The sequence below is a fragment of the Zootoca vivipara genome, chromosome 10 (genome assembly GCF_963506605.1).
Source record: "Zootoca vivipara chromosome 10, rZooViv1.1, whole genome shotgun sequence".
NCBI lineage: Eukaryota > Metazoa > Chordata > Lepidosauria > Squamata > Lacertidae > Zootoca > Zootoca vivipara.
In genome coordinates this window covers 31,424,127-31,448,689 of record NC_083285.1, presented here as the reverse complement: position 1 = coordinate 31,448,689, position 24,563 = coordinate 31,424,127, and the positions used below count along the sequence as shown (strand labels likewise).

General features: G+C 42.0%; 1 protein-coding gene across 2 annotated transcripts in view; it reads right to left on the bottom strand.

Moving 5' to 3' along the window:
• The window catches only part of SYT1 (synaptotagmin 1), a 333,238-nt gene extending 311,778 nt beyond the window's left edge, over positions 1–21,460 (bottom strand). For both annotated transcript variants that reach the window (XM_035127518.2, XM_035127522.2), the window contains exon 1: positions 21,271–21,460. The gene's annotated coding sequence lies outside the window, so the exon portion shown is untranslated. The remainder of the gene's footprint in view (positions 1–21,270) is intronic.
• Positions 21,461–24,563: the final 3,103 nt, after the last annotated feature.

The window sequence follows — 24,563 nt, the reverse complement described above, 5'->3', positions numbered from 1 at the left end:
ATGCAAGGAATCCCGGAGTCACTTACCAACAATAAATAACAATAACGTAAAATCACAAGTACAGCATAAATCATATAATTAGCAAATCATCAGTAAAATGATTACAATCTATAAAACACTATTAAGAAACCAACTAAAAATAAGCTTTAATCTGTTAGAGAGGCAGCCATTTCACAGAAAATAGTAGCTTAATCTGGTTCAGATGTAATGGCCAGGCTATGGCTTGACTATCATGAATGACCATTTGGTTATCCCCTTGTGTTCTCCATCCCTTCTCCTCCCATGCACCCTTAATTTCCCTCCCTCACTTCCTGGTTTGAGCAAACCACAGTTTGTCTGATTTGAATGTCAGATCAATCTAAAGGGTAGAGGGAACTGGAGTGTGTGATTGTAGGAACAAGGACATATGTCCAAGGACTGTTCACAAATATTCTGAATTGAGGGTTTTAAGCATCACAACCTGTACAACAGAGGATATTTTTAAAAGATAAAATGTTAAGTGCATACTGCCTGTTTCACATTTCCAAAATTCAGTCTTCCAGCTACTGACTTAAGCAGGGAATCTGTGCCCTCATATGGATTACTATGCAGGAAAGGAACCTTCAAATCATAGGGAATAGGGAATCATTTGTGACCATCAAGGGACTTTAGTATCAACAATGAGAGGAAAAACCACATACTTTAAGAAGCAAGTAGCTACCCTCTGAATTAACCCCCTGAAACAGCATAATAAACACGAAGGGTCAACAGTGTCATATATAATCATATTGTCTACTATATTAATGGCAGCTATGTTCTGATTATTAAACATGACATCTTTTAACCTTTCAGCATATTGAATATGACACAGCTATTTATTGGCAATCATATCTTATTGCATTCATACTTGTTTCAAACTCCCTTCCCCGAGCCATCAAGCAAATGGAAAACTATTAAACTGGCCAGGTACCACAAAGCCAAGAATGAATAAAGCAGAAATAAACCAATGTTCTACCTCGTACCTTTTGCTCATGAGAGAGGGAAAGGAGGAAAGAAAGAACAAGAGAGACCAATGAGCCATCAGGTGCCTTTCAAGAGAACTTAAGTTTCCCAACTGGTGGGAGATACAGGTGAGAGCATCTCAAAGGGCAGGGCGATCTGATCTTTAGGGTGTTTATGAATGGAGCTTGGAAACTAGGTAGCAGAGGGTGGTTTCAAAATTATATCAGGAAGTGTCCATATACAGTGGTACCTTGGTTTATGAACACAATTGGTTCCGGAAGTCTGTTCATAAACTGAAGCGTTCATAGACTGAAGCGAACTTTCCCATTGAAAGTAATGGAAAATGGATTAATCTGTTCAAGACGGTCCGTGGAGTACTTAAACTGAAGCGTTCATAAACTGAAGCGAACTTTCCCATTGAAAGTAATGGAAAGTGAATTAATCCGAGGTGTTCATAAACTGAGGTTCCACTGTATCTAGAGTCCTTCTGAAACACCTGAAACAAAGATGTGTATTTTGTTTCCAGCCACAAATTAGTATCTTTGCGACAACATGTGTGACACTTTTTTTGTTGAGCTCAAACACCAGGAGTCAATCTCATTTAAAATCATTCCCTATGCTGTCTCAGTCGGGATGCTACATTGATGGGAATGTAAAAGGATTTGCAGACACAACAGAGTAAGAAAAAAAAATTGGCCACAATTTCAAGGAAAGCTTGCAGTCACAATCATACGCTGGCATGAGCATGTTTGCAAATGGTAATAAAGTCACCCTCTATAGGAAAGCGCCAGGCTTTTCTGCATTTGTGCACTTCTTATTGGCTGACCCTTGGAACAGTATTATCGCCGACTATGAACGGAAGCTACTCCAAAGCCTTTTTAGCTGGAAATAAAAGCACCATAATGAACAGATTTGCTAAGGGATGGGCTATTGAACCACAGTGAAAAGGCTAGCATCTCCAGCACCTAAAGATGCCTTTCAGGAGGGAGCCTGCAGCTGAACAGATTGGGCTGTGCATCTCCGTCCTTGCATACACAGGAGCCATCTGGAAAGAAACATCTTGTTCTTGAAAGAGCAAAGGATGAAAAGGAAAAATTAGAAATGTGGGCTCCCTGATTAAATGTAAAATGATAGGTGCTTATCTCATTATTGCCCTTGTCTTAAGCATTGCTAAGAATATACTGTTTATCTCACCTTCAAACTCATAAAGTTTTCTCCTCCTTCTTCTAACTGACTACCTTAAGGGAGCCACATTGCAAAACAGTGTTGATTTGTCTTCATGCCTATACAGGCATGATCCTATACAGCATGAATAACTGCAGGAACAAAATAATGCAACATATGGTCTATCCAAATCTAGGGAAGTTTTAATTTTTCAGGGGTTGATAATATTACAAAATGATCCCACATATTTACAGCCTATGGCAGGCATCCCCAAACTTCGGCCCTCCAGATGTTTTGGACTACAATTCCCATCTTCCCCGACCACTGGTCCTGTTAGCTAGGGATCATGGGAGCTGGAGGCCAAAACATCTGGAGGGCCGCAGTTTGGGGATGCCTGGCCTATGGCAATAGAAGGAAAGCGGACTGAAAGTAATCTGAAGGTCACCTAGTCTTATTTCTGTGCTTGGAAGAATCCATCACATGCTAAACCTCACCTTCACATACATATATAATCTAGGTAACAAGGGGTGGAGGAAGGGGGTGTGGTGGGGGTGGTGTGCCCCAGGTATCACCACTGAGGGGGGTGACATTCCCGCGCCCACCCGCAACTCCCAAGCCTACCCCGAGCCATCAGGGGAAAGGGTGGAGCTGTGCCACCTTCCTGGCAGCCTTCCCCCCTTCCCCCTTTGTTTTGACAGCTTGGGGGAGGCACGCCGTTGCCCCCCACTCCTGGGGTGCTTCCTGGGAGGGGGAAAGCCTCCCCCAAGCTGTCAAAAGGAAGAGGGAAGGGAGGAAGGCTGCTGGCAAAGTGGTGTGGCTCCCTCCCCCCTCCCCCCAGGAAGCAGCTCGCCATGGGCATCTCGCCCCCTGGGACACTCACTGCAGTGCCCCCCTGGGAAGCTCACTGTGGGTGGCACCCCCTGGGACGCTCGCCCCCCTCATGGCCCCGCCCCCAGGTGCATGGCATGTGCCGGAGCAGCTAGCTCCGCCTTTGTAGGTAACTGAGGAGATCATCACAGAGGGAAGGACTGAACCACTTACAGGAGATGTTTGTAACAAAAACAGCTCATTTTAAGCATGTAAAGTTTGCTATGCACCTGAGGAAGGTGGCAAAGCTCTCTAGGGTCATGCAAAAACCTGGGAGAAAAATGCAGAAATCCCACTTGGCCACAAAAATAATGATCAGGACCAGCAGTGAAATCACCAGGGAGTTTTAACCAGGTCAAATTCTATACTTTAGAATTTCGGGAAAAACTTAAGAAACAATACACTGTATTCATGCTAGCTGAACAGATATATAGCAGCTTTTGGCAGATTGCAAAAAGTTTTTAGTTAGTTACTCATGTAGTGTTTACTTGAACTGTAAGTCTATAGACATGTACCTGGGGGAAAGTCTCATTGAACACCCACCCAGGTTTACTTCTGCATAGATATGCATTGAATTGCACTGTCAGATGTACCTCCCCAAAGCCAATTTAAAAGGTGATAGTCATATACAAATGGTGACCCACATTTGTATATTTCTCCAGCCCATGGCAAGAAGGCTCCTATTCAGGAGACATGCCAGCCTGGACTATGGTAGGTTTCAGGAGGGGTCGAAAACCTTTCCTGCTATTAATATATTTTTAAGACTAATACTTCATCTTGTCTGAATAATCCTTAAAGCAGTATGCAGTATGGGATTTGGGGGAGTTTGTAGGCTTTTTAGTCGGTGTTCCCCACTATACATGATTTCACATAGAAGTACAGTATCCAGGAATGTAACTCCTGAATAAGTTGGGAAACGCCTGTAGACCACAACTGCAACATTTATACATCACTTGTGAATGTTCAAAGCTGTTCACAGACATAATCTGAGCTACATTTTCCCCTGAATCTGGTTGCTGTTGGCAGGATTCTGCTAAGTAAATAAATATTTATGAAGTCATCTTTTTCTGTCCATGAATCAAAGCTCAACAGATCTCTTGTAAAATAATCACACCAGAAGACCCACAGCAAATATGAGAGACTGAGTCAATGAAAGACACTGGAATAATGAGAACTGTGGTGACAGCCTGACAGACTCCCCAGTTTTATATATATACCCTTAACTTCTTTTCATATGCTTAACTACCAAGACATTGCATTTATTTGAAGGATGCGGGAAATGAGTGAGAAAATTTAGAGGCAGATGACCATTTTCGTATGATGGTATTTCACAAGCTACATTGAAATGTTCCTCACAGACTGTTCTAATTTAACACTTCACTATAGGCCTGGTGCGAAATAAAATCCTATGACAAAACTATCAGTACCAAGTTTAAGAAGATAAGCCTCCAATACACTTGGTGCCTTATTTTCCCCACAGCCAGCTTCCCTGCTTTATATTTTTATAGTCAAACTCTTTTTCCTTTGCATCTACCACCCCACCCCAGTGCTACATTTAAATGTACTTTCACACCCTCGGGCTTTAACATCACAGTCTGTTGCCATTTAAAGAACTGAGATGCCACGAGTGTGATAGGGTCATGCATTACCAAAACCATGACTGTCTATTAGTGTTTAAGTTCTGTCCATAAAAGGGATTGGTTCGCCTGGATCAGCTCTGGGAGCTGTGTCTTTATCCTGGCTTGAAATGCCCTCAGATCCTGAGAGCTATGAGAAGAAAGAATTGTGACCTATAGGACCTCTGACTTGAGGTCTATAGTATTCAACGACATTGTGCCTGCAAGAAAAGTGGTCATCCAGTTAAAGCCGCGAGCTCATTCCCACTTATCTGGGAGCAGTCATGCATAATATTGCACTGTAAGTGAAAATTCCCAGTTTTCCCCCATAGGTCTATGGGCCAGCTTAAAACAAACCATCTAGTTGCCCCGTACAGTGGTACCTCGCTAGACGAATGCCTCACAAGACGAATTTTTCGCAAGACGAATGAGTTTTGCGATTTCAATGGAGACTTGCAAGATGAAGTTTCCTATGGCGCGCTTCCCAAGACGATTTTTTTCGTCCCATAGGGTGCCTCGCAAGACGAATTTTTTTTTATTCGTCTTGCGATGCACCCAATGGGAAACCGCACTTCAATGCGTTCCTATGGGAGCCACTTGGCAAAACGAATTTTTCGCTATACAAAGCAACTCGTGGGACGAATTAAATTCATCTTGCGAGACACCACTGTATTTGTCAATGAGCATCTGGCTTCATACAAGACAGAAGCAGTTTACAGAGTTTTTACCCTAGGCCTATTTAGAACAAATTTGTGATAATTTATGCTCATAGTCATTATGCTCAATTGCAGGATATTTTTAAGATACGATAAGATGTTGTTGTTTTTTAAGGGCCTACATTTTAAGTTGAATCAGCTCCAACTTTTTGACTTTCTAACAAGCTCATAGTAAAATTTTTAATTACCATTCAAAAACCCAATTCAGGGATCTGGTTTGCTCATTTTTGACAGCTCTGCAGGGATTTCTTGAACAGACACGTCATTTTCTCTATAATAAGGCAAATCTGCACATAAACGCTCACCTCTGAATAATGTGGTTTATTTTAAACTAGCTAGAACCTTCCATCACTAAGACCCTGAAAAGATACCAGCAGTCAGCTGTGGACTGAGTAAATAAACCACAGTGTCCGACAGGCACTCAGATTGCTGACATGAGAGTTAATGAGTTGCATTAATAATGCTGGGTTTGCCATTGGCTTTGAAAGCCCCACTTTGCCCTTAAGTGGCTTTGAGCACTACTATTTCACAGCATAATCTGCCACAACACATCGTTGTGAGAATAAAATGTGATGAGCCCCACTGTAATTGCCCCGATGGTTTGGAGGAAAGGGTGAGATGAAACTAGAACTAAGAATATATGGAGGGAAAGGAACATTGGGGTGAGAATAGCCCTCCTTGATGTGCCTAGAGTTCCATCCAAATTCAGTTCCAAAAATGGGCCGTTTCCACTATTTCCCCTCTACCATGGGATGCTGTTCTCTCTGCCACAATTGAAACAGCAAACATCCTTTGCTTAAGATGCCTTATGAAGACATGCCAGGTTTTTCGAGGATGCATAAGATCAGACCCTGTTTTTTTGTCTGCATGTATTTGTCTGCATGTATTTCTCATTTTATTTGTCTTTAAATGTTTTTATATTGCTGTTTTAGAGGTTTTTGTGTAGTATTTTTGTTTATGATATTGTTTACTGCTTTTCTGTTGTACATTGCTTATAGGTCTTTTTAAAAGATTAAGCCATTTATAACTCATCATCTTGTCTCTAGCAGTGACCTAGTGAGAAGCCCCAGCAGCTGGATACCTGGGGATGTTGCAGTAGTTAGGTTCCTACAGAGGGATGCACTAGGTGACCTTGAGGTCCTTTTCAACAACTGGCATTCAGCAGCATTCTTCTTCTGAACACAGAGGTTTCACTTAGCCATCATGGCTAACAACTACATACCAACTACAGAACAAATTAATGAAGATTGAAATGTAATCATCCTTCAGACTTAGCACTTATATGAATTTTGCAATATAGTTCTTGGCTCAGGAAACATATTAATATACATGAAAAGAGCATATTTAAGCACATATGTTTTAATATTAATTTTCATATGGATTCATTTCTAAAGATTAATGTAGAAACATAATTAGAAAGACTTGACCACACACACACATTTATCATGGGCTAGGAATAGAGTGATCAATTCTTTCCTACCTCTAATCTCGAGCAGGAATTCACAAGAAAGTCTGGAAACTTATGTTAGAGTTGAAGAACTCCTTGTTGATTGTCTAACACTTGTGATCTTGCAGTGGGGCCCCAAGTGAGAAGATATGTGAGTTTCCTGGGGACCACAGGATGAGGGATTGGGGAAACATGTTCAGAGGTATCTTGGTGGTTAAGCATTGGCTCAGGTCTAGTTTCTGGGGTGCTTCCACATTGTGGAACAGCTGTTTTCATTTATAACATCATCATCATCATCATTATTTGCTTTTTCAGAAAATTGAAACTCGTAGCAACTTACAAAAATGAACATTAAAACAACTATAAAACCAAGCGTTTACAAAGATCTTAAAACACACATATAATATATCTCAAAAGAAGATCCAATTCAACCCCACTCCACTAAAAAATAAGGAGGAAACAAAGATCCAATAACCTGGGAGGGTAAGTATATTTTGCCTGGTGCAGGGTCTGTTTCACATTAGGAGAGGCAGGCCTTGGGCTATTGGGATCCTGAGCCTTAGGCTTTATCAGTCAAAATCAGCACTCTGAATTGGGTCTGGAAGCTAGCTAGTAGGCAATGCAGTCATTGGTGTCTTGTGCTCAGACCATCTTGCCCCAGTGAGCAACCTGGTTGCTGAATTATACACAGTTGACATTTCTGAACCATCATCAAAACTAAAACACAATGCAGTAATCTAACCACAGCACAGAGAACATATGTTAGGCTATCACTATCTTCATTGAATTGTAGCATGAGAGTTCCAGCCCAAATCCCTGCAATGTTTTGCCCAAAGTGTGGCTTGAACCCATGACCCTGATATTAACAGTCTCATGCTCTACCAACTGAGCTATCATGGCTGGGCCACTAGCCAAAGTTGATGGAAGGCACTTTTTGCCACCAAAGCCACTTGAGTTTCAAGCAACAGTAATGGATGCATGATGTAGTGATCAAAATGTCCCATTACTTTTCAGCTTCCTTGCCCCCTTCTCCAGAGCCCAGAAAACCCAAGTTATTGTTGTTGTTTTTTACACAGTGGAACAGCTTCACCATTTTCTCCAGCTGTGGACAGCCCATCATGGAGCTGTTCTGGCCTCTTCAGGTTAATAATGGCCTGTATAGATTGTGCTGTAGCAATTTCCTTCACTGCTCTTCTCTGGGAATCAGTTCTACACTACTTTAACCCTTCTGTTTCTAATTCTCATTGCCCTTCTATCCATTTTCCTCCTCTCCCCCCCACCCCAAATGCAGCAGGGGAACAATCATGTCTGGGAAGACAGTGAGGAGAGTAATCAACCCTCATACTAAGTTCCCAATTAAAATTGTTCCATACACACCATCTGGGGTTAGGAAAAGGGATATTGATAATTTGACTATGCTCTTGGAATGTTATTTGGATTGCAGAAGTATCAAAGAGAAGTGACCGGCTACTGCTAAATCGTTCGCATCTGGAAGTGCCCTGGGTCGAGCTCTTCTGTGACCTTTGTTGCTGATCCCTTCGATTTGACAGGCCCCCTCGTCATTAAAGTCAGTCTGAATTGCTGCCTAGGGTAGGAATCATGACTAACAGTCCCTAAGCATGCATCATTTTGCAAATTGTCGAGACTCAAAATGGAAGGAGCTGCTCACAGGCAAACAGAGATGGCAGGCTAATAACATTCAGTCTGATTAGGGCCTCTCTGCAATGGCTATGAAGCAAGTAAGAAGCATCTGTACAAGGTATACACTAGTATGCTGGACTTATACTGAGGAGTTGTTGTTTTCTTTCATCTATCACCTACTGCCCTCATTCGTATGTTGATAATCCTGGAACCCTGGTGATGGATAAAAGAATTGGAAACTGACTTACAAAACTGAATTGTTCTGGCTTATAAAACAGATAATGGAGGTACTTCTAGTGGGAAACAGATATAATGGTTCCTTTACATAATTGCATTTCAAATGATCATAACAGTATTTCATTAATAAAGGGTCTATCCAAGTGTACAGTCATACCTCGTTTTGTGGCAGGATCCGTTCTGGATCACATCATTTCCTATATGACTGGAAGAAACCAAAGGACAGGATCTGACGCTAACTCATATCCATGGGACTGACACAAATATACAGGTATAACTGTTTGGTAAAAGTTCTCTCATTAATTTGGACCCTTTCTCCAGGTGACCTGAGATGCAAACTTGCTTCCAAAAAGAGACCACTGTTCCAGTTTTCTACCCTATCACAGTCACCCTGATTCATTCCCCCCCCCCCCAAGTCACATTGCCTACTATTGACCAAACTCAAACTACCGGCCTTTTGGGATCTCTGGCATTTTCTACCAATTTGGGAGTTTGTCTATGAAAGGTGTAGGAAACATTTTTGAGTTTGAAGGCCACATACTCTTCTGGGATACTGTCCAAGGGATGTATGCTAGTGGCATTATCAAAATCCAGGTAGCATTACAGTGAGGCAGGACACACAGGGTGTGAAGTAGAGTCCATGAGAGGTGTGGACTGAGGAAATGGGGCATGACCATGAACCATGCCTGTCCAGGTCACACTTCCTCCACTCATCTGCAAAACATTTTGAAAGTGCTTGATTGTTCTGTGGCATCTCCAGAAGTTGAGTTTCCCCACCCTGCCCTGCATCTTTACTTTCCTCCCTGCTTGCTGACTCACTTCATATTTTGCGTCTTCCCTTCAGCTTTTGCCAATGCTGCCACCACATGATGGCCTTAACAGTCTTAGCAGGGGCTAATGTGTTGGCTGGACAAGGAGCAACAGAAAAGGCAAGCCATCTTTGTGTTTTGTCTAGCTGGTGGGATGCCATTCACAAGCTGTAGACCACATGCTGCTCACCCCTAAGAACCAGTCGTGCTTCCACAAATGTGGAAAAGTTACTAGCACAATTTTGAAGCCAAGAAAGCGTAATGATAACTGTAAACTGTCTTAATGAACAGGCCTCCAGAAAGGATCAAATTCTTGAATGGATTGCCCATTCTAATGGGAAGCTCAGAGACAGCTGAAGCACCATGTTTTCAACCCCCAGGTGTTTTGGTGCTGAAACTGGTCCTCTTGTGAGTATTATAATATATGCCAAGCATTTTGAAATATGTTTTTAAGGCTAACCTTCTCAATCACTTGCCAAGTCCTTAAAACCATGACAAGAGAAGGAACATAAAGAAAAATAATACCTGGTCAAGGCATTTAAGCCTGCCCTGTCTAGATGATTGACAATGTAAAACTTGATTTGTAAACCTTTCTTCACTATTTATTGTAATTCAGTTAAAGGTATGCTAAGATTTAGAGCAATCGTTACAGGTCAAATATATTTAAATGCATTGACTCCAGGGATCACTTTCAGAGCTGTTTTAAAAGTACAAAGAGAGAGAGAGAGTTAGGCAGAGCTAGAGAACCAAACAGTGTCAAACACCAACTCACTTGGCCAATGATCGAGGATGATGGGAATTGTGGCCCAACAAGATTTGGACAGCCACTGGTTCTCAAGCTCTGGTTTTGGACTTAGCGGGTTAAACCACAGACCCTAGGGCTTGCTGATCAGAAGGTTGGCAGTTTGAATCCCCTCAACAGGGTGAGCTCCCGTTGCTCGGTCCCAGCTCCTGCCAACCTAGCAGTTCGAAAGCACATCAAAGTGCAAGTAGATAAATAGGTACCACTACAGCAGGAAGGTAAACAGCGTTTCCGTGTGCTGCTCTGGTTCGCCAGAAGCGGCTTTGTCATGCTGGCCACATGACCTGGAAGCTGTACGCCGGCTCCCTCGGCCAATAACGTGAGATGAGCACTGCAACCCCAGAGTTGGTCATGACTGGACCTAATGGTCAGGGGTCCCTTTACCTTTACCTTTATCTAACACCACATTCCAATTGTTGCAGGGCTTGCAGAGAGACACTAACACCTAACCCAGCAGATACAAGCAAATATCTGCTTACACACAAGTGGTTTAATAATTGGAGCAGTATTTTTGGTCTACTTTTAGACCTCACTCCATCCCATAGGATCTCAGGGAAATGGCACATCAAGATCAAAGAGGATACTTCCATAACCAGGTACACTGAAAACTGATGTAATCTTCTGTGAGTGCAATCACTGAGTTAAACAAGTGGACCATTCCCTTGAGATGCCACTTGTATATATGAGTCAATGCAGGTAACATATTAATCAGTATACTGGGGTCACTAACCTTTTGATACCCATGGGCCTATTGGAAAACTGGAGAAACTGTCATGGCCACCATGCACATGCCATAACTGCACATAACCCACAACTGGTTTCCACTGTGACCCATAAAAGGTTGCTGAAGCATAATTGTGAAGTGGGGGCACAGCTGAAAAGGAAATAGTCCACTCACCAAAATTGCAACCCAAGCCTAATTTCAGCAGGGGGAGGGAGGGTGTGATAGAACCCTGCAGGTGCCGGGGAAGGACCCATTTCTCACAATGCAGAATTGTGAGAAACATAAGCAACAGCCTGGTTGAGGAATACAGGGAAAATAGGAAGCTGCTTTATACCACACCAAGCTGTCCATCTGTCTTGCCCAGTCCTGCCTACTCTGATTGGCAGTGGCTCTTTGGGGTACTAGGCAGAGAGGTCTTTTGTATCACCTGATCATTTTAACTGGAGATGGCAGGGATTGAAACTGCACATCCAGGCTAGAATAGTTTCCTCTGAGACCAGTCATGCTAAGAAATTAAGCACAGAGTTCCATTTGGGACATCTGAGAGCAAGATTACTATATACACCATTCAATAGTGCCTCTTTTGACTTCCACTAAGAGCAGCAGCTGAGACAGGAAGCACACCCAGAAAGAGAGTTGAATACCCTCCAAAACAACTCATCCAATGGGGCGGAGCTGCAATGCTAGCTTCCTGGCAGCAAGGTTCTTTTGCCATTTGCCAGGAAGAAAAAGGAGATGGATGAGGTTTCAGCGAGGTTGGTGTAGTGCAGGCATACCTGTGGAAGATCAAGATAAGCTCTGGTCTGTGCCAGCCTCTCCACAACCTTGCACTTCTCCCCTTCTCTCCTGGTGAGTGGCAGCAATCCTGCTGCCAGGAAGATGGCATTTCGACTCTCTCAAACAGGGCAATCTGTTTCTGAGTATCCTCACTGTCCATTTTGTTGTGGACAGTAGGCATGTTGTAAAATAGTAAAAACAGAGATTTCAAATAAATCTCTAATATTAAATAGCGATGACACAGCCAAAATATCTGTTCTGCATTAGGCACATCTCTATCACTGAGTGTGTGCCCATTAGATGGAGAAAAACGTGAATTCATTTTTTCTGGATGTTTCATGTGACAGTACACTTCTGCCAGGAACCATGTGAGAATGAGCAAATTCCAAGTACCGCAAAGCATTTAAAGTAAAGGCTTAAAGTTAAGTTGATGAGCACTGCTTGTTAAATCAATGGGATATCTCACGTGAAAGGAGATATTGGTGTTTAGAAAAGACTAAAGTTTTCCATGTGTGAAGCTCCAGGACTCGGCCTGTTTCGTGTAAAGTAGCAAGGCTCTGGAATATCATTGCCTATTTAACCTGAATTTTGTTCGTCATCACAGCTATGCAAGGATCAATGGAGCTCTCCGTCTTGGTTTTCTGTTTTTCCAATCTTAAATTCAGTGAGAATCTTAAAAACCATGTGAGAATGAGCAAATTCTCACACTTTTATTCTCCTAAATAAGCATGCACCTGAAGCATTTTAAAACCTACATTAGCCTCCTAACGTCAAACCTAGACATTAAAAACATTTTTAGGCATCAAATCTTCAAAAGGGAGGAAATGCCACTTTAACACTCTTAGCAACAATGTTAAAAATAGACCCCAAGCTGAAGCAATTATTTTGTACATCAACCTGGTGCCCTACAGATGTTTCAGACTACAACTTCCATCAGGCCCCACTCAAAATATCTGGAAGGCGGCAGTTTGATGCAGGCTGTTAAATATGTAGGCAGCATACAACAGGCAAATATACCTAGCTTCTTGTTTCTCTTCACCCTTGAAAATGTGTAATAGTAATGGATTTCCTGTCTTTATATTGGAATGCTTTTAAAAGGCTGAATTGAACTTCAGAGAAGGACACACATGAGACATCAGTAACAGCCAACCCAAGTATGTTGGGAGGAACACCCTAAGAAAAAAGGAAATGATGAGTTATAGAGATCCATCAGTGTAAATCTGTCCATTTGTTTGTGAAATCTGAAAAAAAAATATTTTATGGCTCCAAAAATTAGAATGGCTGCTTTGCTAGCAAACAACCACAAAAAGCCCTGCTTAGAACAAAGATTCAGCCTAATGCAAATTAAACTGGATTTATCATCAATCCCTCAGAATCGGATGTTCACATTAAAAATGAGAATTACAGAGCAACATTATGCCAAGAATTAGTGTTCAGTTTTGTATGGGGTTATTAATATATTTTATTCAGAAATTTAGCAGGAGAAAGACCAAACAGCTGGACAAAAAAGGAGAAAGACATTTTGGTGGCAGGGCTGAACCCTTCCAAGCACCGCAGCCACGACTTCAGGAATTGGACAGATCCCTCTTAATGAACAGTTTGTTCCTCTACAAACCAGCTGGTGTCATCTGGGTGAGCAGCATCCTTTTTTAAGGTTACAGCTTTTAATAGCACTTTCGCGTTAAGCTAACATGCTCGGCACTTAACTCCAATAGTCACGAAACATTTTTACAAAGAAGCCAATGCCTTTTCTTCTAAGCTGAATAATATGTTTGTCAATATTTATAAGCAATGATTAATATCAAATGGTATACATTTATTTCTGCAGCTATTTTAAACAAGCTAGGCCAACTTGGGGGGGGGTCTTATTTTCAGTACATTTAGTAAAAAACAAATTAGAAGTCTGGAAAATCACAATCAAGCCAGATGGATTAGGTCCCTTAAAGCCTTTCCCCCTCATCTATGTGGCTTTCTTGGAATACTTTTATTTCAGCACTTAATCAGGAAACTATAAAAAAGGAAAGACTTGTATATACACATCAGTACAGAAAATAGCATTCTAATTTCACTTTGTAAACCATTTTAAAATGAACCAAGATGCAATACAAGGCTGCTGAAAGCCCTAAGCAGTTTACCATGAAGATTTATTTGACCTCCAATGAGGTCTTTGACCTCCGTTTCCCCCTCTTATGATTTTGTTCTTTCCACTAAATGCTTTACAAGTTTGAATGAAATAATGGCATTTTCAGCCCAGTACTATTATTTACCAGCTTTGAAAATTTAAAAAAAAAGGTGCAGGGGATGATCATCCACTCCCTGCTCCCTGGAGTGCCACCTGACCCCGCTCACCTACTCACACAAATGCACACATTCCCCTTCAGCATAAGCAGGACTGCACTCTGGAGCACTTAACCCATTAAACATTAACATCAGCCAACAATTTCAGAAACTTGGAATATATATTGCGAGCGTGGCTAAAGTTCCTGGTTTGTATCCACCAGGGTTTTGCACCAACAAACAGCATGTCTACTTGTGCAACTCAAGGCACCTGAGTTTTGCTTTTTTTAAAAAAAAAACCCTACTCACTGCAGCCCCCTGGAACCCCTTAAAAAGGCTCTAGTTGGGAGATCCTCTGGAAGAGTGTGGATTAGGGTGTAAACGACTGCATGCAGCAGAGGGGAATCAGCAAACACTAGGTGCTATTTGTCACATTAGCATAAGCACCTCCTTGCTAATGCAAAGCCTACCATTAGCTTCAACCCCCTAAGTCTAAGAGGTACACCTCAAAACCTGCAATCTGTATAAAACCAAGAACCCCTACATCACAATGATGAGTTCTAACTTTCTATCTGGCCAGGCAATGTTTGTGCTAGGTTTGTGAGTTTGTTATAGTTACTTACAGAAGAGGTGAAGTAGCAAACATATTAACATAAGACGAGCCTGCTGGATCAGGTCAATGGCCCTTCTAATGCAACATTCTGTTCTAACAGAGGCCAACAGGATTCTTGCAGGAAGCCGGCAAGCAGGACAGGAGTGCAACAGCACTCTGCCCACCTGCGATTCCCAGCAACTAGTATTGAGAAGAACACTGCCTCTAATAGTGAAGGTAGAACGCAGCAATCATGGCTAGGAGCCTTCACATCAAAGGGCAAAGTTGACAGACATTACAGCTTCATGACTATCCTATGGGTCCAGAGACCTTGCTCAACTGTATCAGCTGGCAGCAAACACCAGCAATTATATAGCTTACAGTATAAAACAAAATACAGAGCTTCCTAGATCTTATACCTCCATGACAGCAGTGGGAGATTGGGGAACATTTATATTTCAGGAGGTCCTCAGTAGCAGCAGCAGCAACAAAAAATAGTCTCATCCTTTGGAACTGTTCACCAGTCTTGCTCTCCTATAGAGAAATAACATAACTAATCTTTGTATAAGGGGCAAACACAATTGTTGTCAATGTAGATGAAGTTGCTATCATCTATGAGGAAAAGATAGGCAACAAAGGACGTTGTGGGCATCCTTTTGTCTCGAGAGATAATGGAGTGCACCTCTGGGCATGAAGTCAAACTGCTGGAGAATCCCAGCACCTACTGTAGCTGCAGAGACCTATCCTATCTGCTTTTTTATTAGGTGGGATAACAAAGGAAGCATCCAACCTATTTTTTTAAAAAGCAGGTAGGATAATTATTCCATGGAAAGCAGTTAAGAAAATTTTTCACTGAAAGAATTAAATTTCAACCCCACTGTCTTTCTCTATTTTGAGGTTTTCAGGTGGTAATTTACTCTCATTACACAAGAAAGTTGTTGGATAGACAACATCAAGCCTGCACCAAAGTTATTTTCCAACCATATTTGTCTGAGTCACTCAGTCACTCAGTCACACTGAGTCACTCAGTCACACAAGTCAGTTGCGTATCCCCATTTAACTATACTTCTCACTGTCTAATGTGTGTATACTTTACTGCTGCTTGTCCAAATGTATGGCCTCATGACATCAGGATTTTTTTACTGGAGTTTTACAGCAGATGAAAAAGACAATTACATATGTTTCACAAGCACACAAACAAACTGTGTACATCTTGTCCCATGCCCCACTGAATTCTTTATGACCAGCTGAGAATACCCACTTAACAATGTATTCATTGTACCTAGTGAGGAAATCTAAAATACGTGAATAGGCATTCTGGGTGCTGCCCCCATAATCCTTTGGATGCTTCCAAATCCTGAGTACAGAGCAGGAAGCACAGTAAGAACTTTTGTTGGCTGCAATCCTAGACCCACCTACTTGGAAGCAAGTCCCATTGGATTCAATGAGACTTACTTCAGAGTAGATGGGGTTGCATTGCATGGTTAGCTGGGTTAGCATTTAATAGAAAGGATGCAGCTGTTCAAAAATGGGGCTTTATTATTATGTTTTATCAGTTATATTGCTGACTGCTTGACATGTGACTAACACCTACTGCAGTGTCTGTACCAGGAAAGGCAAAACGTAAAGGTGAGTGATATAATATAAAAAACCAAGATGTTTCCAAAAGGCATAAGGTCTGTATACATTTGCAAATAACACTATATATACTCTCATTCTGTACTACAGATATGAAAAAGCTTTTAACTGAACTTTATAAAGATTTTATAATAGCAATCATAATACTACATTTGCCTTGATATTAAATATGTTCCCTAGTTTGACATTGGCAAAAGGATATCAGTGCATGTGTGTTTGCGAAGCATTGGGGATCCTAAAGTATCAGCTATTCAGTAATTAGCCAGTTAAATAATTGTACTGTGTGCTGCTTTATTACTTAAGCATTTTTCTCTCACTGGCAACTGTGGCTGAAGGAGAAGTGGACTACAGGTTTCTCAAGTATCTACACATTCAAGAAGTGAGAGGTAGAGCTCCCTCTAGAAGAGAAAATAAGTAATTCCCCATGGATGTCACTTAAAGGAACTGGTGAAAACCAAACAAAAACAAAAAATGACAGATAAGAAATGCTAAAATCCCAGGGCAATTTTAAACCAATCTACTTAAAACTGATATTGTCTGAGGGGTTTGGGTCGCAATCCTTAAAGCAGTTTTTTCTAGAGTAAGCTCACCATGGTCAATGGGACTACCTCCAATGAAAACTGGGATGGAAAGCTGAAATGCTTTTATCATTGTATGGTATGTTACAAAGGGAAAACACACACGCAAAGCCGTTTCAAACTGAAATGCCCATAAAATCTGTGCATTTGTAAATCTCCCACTTCTGCTATGAACTCTGCAAAAGATTACATTTTGTTTGAGTGATAACTTTTTCACACAATGACCGCTCTTCAAATACAAGGCAATAGGAAGATAAAATTTAGATGGACTGCATATTAGTACTGTGTCTATCTGGTAGCTTTGCATCAAAATAATCGTTGAAGGTGCCCTTTAAAAAATCATGCAGACTCCATATTTTTTGGCAAGTGCTATGCTTCTGTACAAGAAACAATATTATTTCATTTTTTAAAAAAATCCCCTCCAACTGACTGACGCATAACATGAAAATAAGACTTATCTTCAGCAGTTCAGATTACGTTTGTACATAAAAATCCTCAAAATATTTGCTTACATAATACTGTATTTAGCCACTTAAACAATTTAAGGTGAAGCATTCTTTATAAATACCATGGGTACATACATGTCCACGCATTATTTCAAAAGCTTTTCGTGTACATATTTCTACGAAATTAAGCTGTTCTGGATACAGAATAATAAACAAACAAATCTTTTAGAGGATCAACAAAATGCAAATTACCGCCATTCCTATGCATGCCTACTCAGAAGTAAGTCCTATTAAGTTAATGGGGGCTTACATTTCAGTAAGTAGGTAGAGAATTGCAGCTTTATTCATATATATTTTTACTTCTAGAATTGTACTCTAAGGTCACAGAGTCTACAACTCTAAGAAATATATATAGTATTATCAGAGTGGGGGGAGTCACCATTAGAATACTAGACATAGTGCCTTGGCTGGAAAAAAATATATACCGTAGTCACCACCAATATTCAGCAAGACATAGAACTCAACTTTTATAATACCTGTTGGGAGTAATTGTACACTTGCTTGTCAAGTATTTTAACACTTCAAGTCTCAGAATACTATATGTCTCAAATAATAAAATTGAGTTTGCTGATTTTTAATTCTCATTTATCATTGTATAAACAACAACAAAAAAGGCTACAACATGAACAAATGTTTCAATTTCCATCTAAAGCCACATCAATCATATTGGGGCTTTGAGAAGGGTAACTTGTAAAACATGTATTTAAATCCTGCACAATATTTGTAATAAACTAACTGTATAAATCCATCAATTACCATTAACCTTGATTTGGTTATTAGTATTATTCTAGTAACTGGACAAATATGTATATATTTTTCTCAGCTCTCCATCAAGTAGTCCCCTTCTACCTCTGTATCTCTCCAACAACCTTTGCTACAAACTCCAAGCAAGATACTTATATTTGGAATTTCAGCAGTCGTATGAACCATCAACATACAATACTGCTTTATCCCATAATTCTTGTTATATATTTGATATGAACAACTGTCAGATGAGTTAAGCATGACATATTTTGTATTCATTTAGTGAGTAGGGGGAGAGAAGAGTCAGGCTTTGAACTGTGGAATCAAACTCCCAATTCTAGCATAAAATCCCTTAAAACAGAGCTAGCAGGTTGTCACCATTTATTAACAAAGCTCACTTAAGCGCTCTTTTAATGTGTAGGAAGATTAGGTTGGAATGAAATGGCTACAGAGAAGCATTTCATGCTATTGCAACTGCAACAGACTCATAATTTCCAACAGCATGCCATTATCCTATGTCCAGTAGCTCTATAGCAAAATTTGCTCTATTCACAGTATCTGCCTCCTGTTATGGTTTTTACTAGAAACAAATTCGGTTCAGAGACTTCTTACAATGGAGTAGACTCATTGACAATTCAGTGGAAATACACCAGTGCGGATGAGTACTGTGGGTGACTCCCCACTCTACTTCTCAATTCTCAAGTCATGTATGTTTCATACATTCCAAGGTACCAGACAAAGTAATATACTACCTTAATCTAGATCTCACCCAAGGCAGACACTTCTTTTCCCCAGACTAAAACAGCAACAACTCCTAAATGTCTCCCTAGACATAAAACTAGGTCAGATGTAAATAAGAAAAAGTCTTGCAGCACCTTAAATATTCCAGCCTTCACGGTGCCACAAGACTTTTCGTTGTTTTTGCCACAATAGATGAGCATGGCTATCCCTCTGGAATAGATCAGGTGTACTTATTCATTTGAGACACTGTATTTCTTAGCAATCTGGAGTCTCCTGAAGGTTTTGCTTTCTGTCTCCATTCCAGCATAATGAATGGATGTCAAACATACACATATTTAGCAGATATAATTCATTGCCAGCACAGCTAGATGATATCTCTTTAAAACATCAAGTTTCAGCTGCTGTGGTTTAAAACGTAGGATTTAAGATTAACCCTATGAGGCTTTCCGTTGACTCAACCGAACGTCTGTCCTTATAATCTGTTTGTTATATCCGATTTAGAATTAAAAATAACTCTTGCCATTAACAATAGTCAAGAAGACACAGAGAATCTGGACAAAACTAGGACAGCTTTTCATCGGCTCAAAATGTGGTTGCACAAATAAGGGTCATGCTATGGGGTTAAAACACCTAAGTATCAAAAATGACTATGTACTGGCTGACCTCTGAAGAAAACCCAGTGTTTGAAAAAACATGGAAACAGCTGCTGAAATATGGCATTTTCTACTGAAATTCACAAGGTCAGAAGCACAGAGGTCCGTTTATCTCCTCCAGTCACAAATCAACATTAAGAAAACAAAACTTGACATCTCCCATGACAATTGGAAGGAAAGATTTATTAGAATCCTGATACCGTCTACAGATTGTGGCTGTGTATTTTTGTTCTCTGCTCATTTAGAACTCTACTTGGAAAGCTTTCCAGTTACATTTACCTAGAGACTTCTTCCTACCACTTCCCATCTGACAGAAATCACTCAGCTGGGTCTGATGAATAATGGTAAAAGGCAGCTTGTATCAGCAATGATTGAATTACAGAATGTTGAAGATTACAGAATGCTATGAAGCCTCATTCCAATGAGTTTGCTTAATTTACGTACTATACTCCAGTAAGCAGCTTGATGTCTTTATAAGAAAACATCAAGAGACACTGTATTATTAAGGGAGAAAATAACAACGAATTCCATAACTTTTGTTTTTACTTCTTTAACTTTTTGTTAACATGCAAGTAAGCATACATGCATTTTGTTTTTAACCACACCACTAACACCATATATGGATATATTATCAATAGGCCATTATAGATTGCCTCAAGATGAAGGAAAAAGACTATGAAAACTATGAAGGAGAAATAAAGGGGCATGCTTAATGTAAATACAATTTTTAAAATCTTACAAGGAATGGTAGATCAGAGATCCATGACCATCAGTATTTTCAAAAGCATCACTTTAGTCATGTGCCATTACCACAACCATCACAACCAAAACCTTGCCCGTCCTTTAGGGAATACTGCCGGAGAATAACACCTATTTCTCTATCAAAGCTTACAATGCTGTGCATCAGTAAGGATGCAACTGAAATCTTAAGCTGCTAATCAAACATATTGGGGGTTGAGGGTTGGTTGGTTTAGTACCTGGTGTTGGAAATTGTTGATGCAGAAACTCTTTCTTTATCAAATAATCAATGGTTAGGAGAAGAGATGTGAAATCAGAGGGGTCGACACTTTAAAAATAAACTGCAATTAACTTTCCCCCCCTCAAACACCCCCTTTGTTGTTGTGGTTGTTCCCTCGGGGAAAAGGAAAACAAGTAGCAAACAGATCCTTTCAGAAGCTGATTCCCCTTCAACCCGTCCACAGGAGCTTTGAAGATCTGCTTCCTGCCTTATAAGCAGTTTCGTTGCTTTGGACACAGCTTTCAGCCTGTTTCCGTCACTGGGTTGCAGGCAGGATTCATTCCCCCCCCCGGCCCCCGCCCCACCCCTCCCCCTCTTCCCATTTCACCCCATGTCACCCACCAGCTGACTTTTCCTCCAGAAGAGAAACAGTAGGTGGGTGGAGGGCTTTTCGGAGCAGAGTGGGTGGAGATTGTCAGGCATCCACCCAGCCCAGCTTCACCCCACCGTTATCACCACCCTTGCTTCCCCCAAGTCAGCAGCCACTGGCCAAACTGCTTTCCCAGGGTCGGAGGGAGAAACATGTGCTGCCCCCCCCCCGCCCCAGAGAGAGGCCACCCGGGTGCTCCTCCTCAGCCTGGCTCCGAGCTTCCTTCTCTCTCCACAGACACGACACACTCACACACACACTCACACTCCGAGAGACCCCGGCCGAGCCATGAGACGGGAGGGAGCCGCCGCCGCTGCGAAGCCCCTCCAAGCAGCAGCAGCAAGCAGTGCCGCTTCACGCTCGCTGCCTTACCTGGCAACCGGCGAAGCGGGCGCGCTCTGTCCTTCAGAGCCTTTCTTTCTTTCTTTCTCTCTCTCTCTCTCCCTCGCGCGCTGCGCCTCTCCCGGGATGGCAGACTTCAATAACAAAGCCCCGCCAAAATAATAATGGCACTCAAAAGTGTGCGGGGACGCCAGTCACCTCCCACACACACCGCGCGCGCACGCACGCACACCGGCGGCAGGAGCAGGAGCAGGTCCGCGTAGTGTCCCCCCCTCCCTCCCCTCTCCGGCTCTCAGCGAGCTGGGCTTTGCGTTGGGGGTTAAGTTTCAGCTGCTGCGGGCAGGCTGGCTAGGAGGAGGGGGAGGAGAGGCGCCGGGCGGGGAGGGGGGCCGGGCCGAGCCGAGGCCGGAGCATCACGGGCTCTGCAGCTTCTCCAGGAATCCCTCCACAGCGAGGCAAGAGCATCATCGCCCAGCCGCTGCGGCCCCATTGGCCGGGAGGCGGGGCTTGCGCGCCGCGCGGCCAATCCGCCGGCCGGATTCATAGGTGGGGCTTTGCTTAGGCGGCAGCTGCGCCCATCCCATGGCTACGTTCGCCTTTCCATCTCTCTGCTCTCGCCTCCCTCTGCCTCCGCCCAGCCGCCCAGCGCTCTCTTCCAGCGGGGAGATTGGGGGTGGGGGATGGGGAGGGAGTTCCCTGCGAATGACAACCAAGGACACCAAACTGGTCTTTGGAATTGTCAAAGGGTGTGAGAGAGAGAGAGAGACTGGGTGTTTGTGTCCCAGCACCTCTCTCTCTTTCCACCTTAAGCTGAAGCTCTGCAATGGAAAGGCAGTCGCCCGGGTGACATGATTCTCATTCTCGCTCGCTCTCGCTCTATCTCTCCCTACGTCCCCCTCCGCCCTCCTCTCTATCTCCCACTCCCCGCCCCCCTAAATCTCAGGCAATTTACAGTATGGCATTTTCAGACCAACAAAAGAGAGGCATCGAAAGGGAGATGCAGGAGCTGCGGAGGGGAGGGGAAGCTGGAGGGAGAGACTCTCACAAGCAGTCATCAAATTGAAAGCAAAACCTCCTCACCCCCAAACAAGTAAGGGGCTACCTCTTTTCCTGTACGCTGAGGCTACTGAAGCTGATCATTCATTCATTCATTTATTAAAAGCCATCTTTTTCCTTTGCAATGCTACAGGGATTTGCCTGAGCTAAGGGGGAAAACACCCTCTCTCGCTCTCGCATTATCTTTCTCCCACATTCTTTCTCTAGCCATAGTAAAACTAATCTCGATCTCAATTGTATGGACTTTATAGCATTAAGGGTTGAAGTAAAGTAGAAAGCATAGTTTTCAGAGGTCTTTACAACTTGTGTTCATTATGAATTGGTCAGATAATAGCTCTGTAGCACAACACATTCTGTTAAGCACAGTTCTTTTTTCTTTTTAGTGGGTTACAAGTACAGTATCCAATTAAGCTATGAACCGGAGCTACCCTGAATCTCTGAGGAAATAGGCAACTGTAACTAGTAAAAATGACTACATAAACTAAAACATTTACTGTAATATGTTATGCTATGCTTTTGCCATGGGGCATCATAGTCAAAACTGTCATTTGGGTAGCTGCTACTAATCTATCAGCATCCAGAACAGTATCATCTGGGGCTGCATGTGTGAATGCACACACTCTCCTACTTAAGTTCTGCCACAAAGTTATAATCTAAAATTAGAATTTCTAGTGTTCTACTTTCTAAAAGCTGTGACTAGTCAAATGTTACATGCCAGACACATGAGTTATATTTTGGAGGCCACCAACCTCCTGTGTACTATGTCCATCCCATTTCAATGAGAATTTGCAACATGTGGACTGAGGTGTATAGTGGCAGTAGAAATTTGAACTGTTTGATAGCCTTTGTGGAAAACCTTCCATCTACCAACAGTGATAAGGAGCTGTCCTATAAATCAAATGCATGGTCCATGTACTGTATCAACAGCAACCTCCAGGGACTTTCTGGGTTAATTTTTCCAACCCTTCCTAGCTGCAAATACCAAACTTTAGACCTAGAGGCAAACTTGTGTGTGACAGGAGCCTCTGAGTGGATGCTCATCCCTTTGCTCATCTAACCCCACCTGCCCCTTCTAGAGAACACTATAAAAATAGCTAATTTTGAACATGCTTTATTTCTGACTGAAGAGTTCTCCAAGCCGTGCCATAGTGGTCTATGCACCACACTGCATGTAAAAAGGATGCTGTCCACTGAGTAAGTGCTGAAAACTCACTTTGAATTACACTTTTCTAGGATCAGTTTGAATTACACTTTTTCTAGGATCACAGAACTCAAAAAACCAATACAGTATACCTAAATTAATTAATTGCATGCACCTATTTTTAGGAAGTAATGCAGACAGACATACCAGTATATACTTTCTTAACCTGGTGGTGTTTCTCAGTATATTATACCCTGCCTTGAGTAATATCATAATGGCAATCAGGATCCTTGGTGCTGTTTCTTAACAGGAGTTTCGAGAAGACCTGTGGCATAGTTTTCAGAAGTGCTTATATTGAAGCAAGTATTCAATATTTCAGCATAGTTGCAAAAGTGGAACATGGATTAATTTCTCAGAGGAAAGCATTGAAAGTACGGTTTATTTTTCACAATGGATGTATATTGATGATTAGAAAGGTTCAGAGTGCCTTTACCTTGATTCCCATGGAGCTTTCTTTGATAACTGCCAGCAGACTTGTAAAACACAGTCTGTCCATTTGCATCAGCTGTGTTCATTGTTCTTCATTTTTCTGACTTTATGTTATAAAAATCATACTTTTGATTTTGCTACAGTGTCTATTACCAATGCCAGCTTTGCACTGACATAATGTGCTGTACTTGTGATGCTATGAGCTCACAGAAGCACAACAGAAAACAACACCAGCAACCCATCGCACTGTGTTCATGGCAAGACCCCCAGAGCCCAAGTGTAGTCCTTGAGCCAGATCACAACACAGGCATTATTGTCCCCAGGGAATTAACATTCCCTTGAGCCTGCTTGCTACAGAAGCACCAGTTCAGACTGAGCCTTTGATGGAACAAGTTGTCTGGCTCTGTCCAGGGTCCTGAACATTCTGCATCTGACTTTGTTCACCAGCTTAGGTTGATATGTTAGCTGTAGCTAGGCCTGGAAAACTGATCTGGTCACAGCTATCCATGTCCAAATCTCATCTAGACAGGACTACTGAAAAGTGCTCTGTGAATGGCTGACCTTGAAGGCTATGCAAAAACTACAACTGGTGCAAATAGCATCTATGTCGCTAACTGGCTGAAGCATTGGGGAGCAT